A 2,500-nucleotide genomic window follows, 5' to 3' on the forward strand; every position below is an offset into this window, starting at 1 on the left:
GACTGAAACGTTGTGAAAATAACACTCAAGATGAGAACAGTCGTCCGATGAATCCAAATATTATTTTATTTTAATTTATGCAGATTTAGGATTTATTATTATAGAGCCAATTTATTGATTATTATATTGTACCCAATAAATAGTAGTGATTTCAAAAGTGTTTTTCTTTTTTATGTACGACTTTGGTGCCATCAGCTAGAATCGAACCTGAAACAAGCTCTAGCGTTATTCGTTATCATTTGATCTATCGACATATGGATATCAAAACTGGAAAATTAACCGACTTTAGCGTATAAATATATATTTACGCATGCTGAAGGCCTTTTAAGTTTACGTATACATACCAAGTTTCAATTTTTCAATTTTGCTCCCTTAGCAGCTATTTTTATCGCCTAAAAAACAAATTAAATTTGTTCCACGGGTCCGAAGTGTTTATATTACGATATCGAATAGATAAACACACTTTAAATGTCCCCCACTTCTAGGGTCGAGCATTGAGATAAGTCAAATCTCTAACTTTATTTTTTACTAGGGAGGGGGGTCACCACTTATGAAGAACCAGAAGCCACTCGAGGATAAGGATTAATGAATGCCAGGTCGCCGGTGAGACAACACTTTGATGATCCGTAATTGCGGAAATTGAGTAGACTTTGATCATTTAAGAGAAAGGCTCAACAAGAACTTGTTTACATTGGACTTGACAATAACCATGTTATAGTCGGCTCGGAAGCAGCACCACACTATTGTGTTCCACCGACGGGTAGTTTTAAGATAAAAGTTTTGCTCGTGGAATTTTTGTTTAGTTTTAGACACAGGTAGTGAGTACGGAAATTGTTGATAGTGGTTTTAGCTAGATGAGTGTTGAAGGGGTGATGGGGGCATAAGTTTATAATTGCTCGGTTGAGCACCTGCTCTGAAATAACGATAGAGCACAGATCGATTCTCAACGTGTCTTTTGTGAGAAAGAGATGGTAAGGTTGGGGTGGTGCTTACTAGATTACGAAGTTGATTTTGTATCTTGCTGGAGCAAAGAATTTCCCCAGATTTGGCAACAGTACTAAATCTTAAGGCGTATTTTGCTTTTATACCGGTAGAGGATTGCGTCAGGAGTGAGATACCTCCCGGGGCGTACCTTTAGCTATACTGCAAAACTCTCTATGTAAACAAATGAAGCACTTTTCAGTAGTTGACAGTGTTTGTATAAATATTTAGATTTCGTTTGTCACGGTTAATAGGTATTAATAGGGATTAGTCATCACAATACCACATTTCATCTTGAAGGGATTAATATTGAATGCCAAAGGTCAACGGGCTATAACTTTTGCCCGTTTTTAACGGGACAAAATGTCTAGTATATACAAATACATATAAAGTAGATTATACTCCTAAATCATTATTGTCAAACACACGCACACGCACACGCACACGCACACACAAACATACACACAACGCACACAAACACACTGTGTTTGTGCATATATATGCGTGCGTGCGTGCGTGCGCGTGTATATATATATATATATATATATATATATATACTCATAATTTTTTGTGTATTGCTATTCATATTAAAACCCCCTTTTTCTATTTATTTAAAAAGAAAATACAACTTTGTTATATATGGGTCGTGGAATTGCTTTTATCTGCAAAAGATCTAGCTAATTTTCATATTCTTTTGAACATTCATTTTAATTCATTTTTTTCGGCTTTCTTGTGGGATGATCATCTTTAGTTAACTATTACGTGTGATTATAGTCATGCAGATATTCTACATGATTTATACTTGCGTAATATTTGCATAGAAAGGTCATAATAAACACAAACCTCTTTCTATATATATATTTATGTATGCGTATATATATTTGTTTCAACAAAATTGCCTACCAAAAACCTCTGTCAGTTTTAGGTCTACAGACACTTAACATATATACTAACCCATGCGAAACTTTATATTTGGGTTTTAGTCGAGAAATATCGGTACACAATGTGATAATTAAAGAAATGGAAGTTGCAATGTGAAGGTCAAACGATGGCATTACGGATATGCATGCCTAACGTAATTGGTTCATGTTTTAATTTTTAGCCTTGCAGCAAACATGTCTTCATATCACAGGCATTAACGTCAAAGGAAAAAGTAAATCGTAAGCTAAACGTTTTGGCTTCGATTCTCGGTGGTGGCGCACGAGTAATTTGTTTTAACTTTTTTAAATTATTGCTATATACTCGCGAGCAAAAAAATGGGCCAAACAAATTTTATATATCTTATTGCACTAAAAGCTATAGTGAACAAAGAACAATTGAACAAGGAAACTTAAACGAGACTAATAACACAGAACAAGGCATTTACTTCATTAAATGTTTATAATGGAATCGCGTTCCCTTTTGATTTCTTTAAAAGATCAATCCTTTTAGAGGAGATGCTATCCCATTCGCTTGGCACAGCTTCCCACAGTTTGTCATTGTTCTCAAAAGTTCTTCCGGCCAATGCACGAGATATCAT

Source organism: Euprymna scolopes, chromosome 15, assembly GCF_053919585.1.
Source record: "Euprymna scolopes isolate OS-2025 chromosome 15, ASM5391958v1, whole genome shotgun sequence".
Lineage (NCBI taxonomy): Eukaryota > Metazoa > Mollusca > Cephalopoda > Sepiida > Sepiolidae > Euprymna > Euprymna scolopes.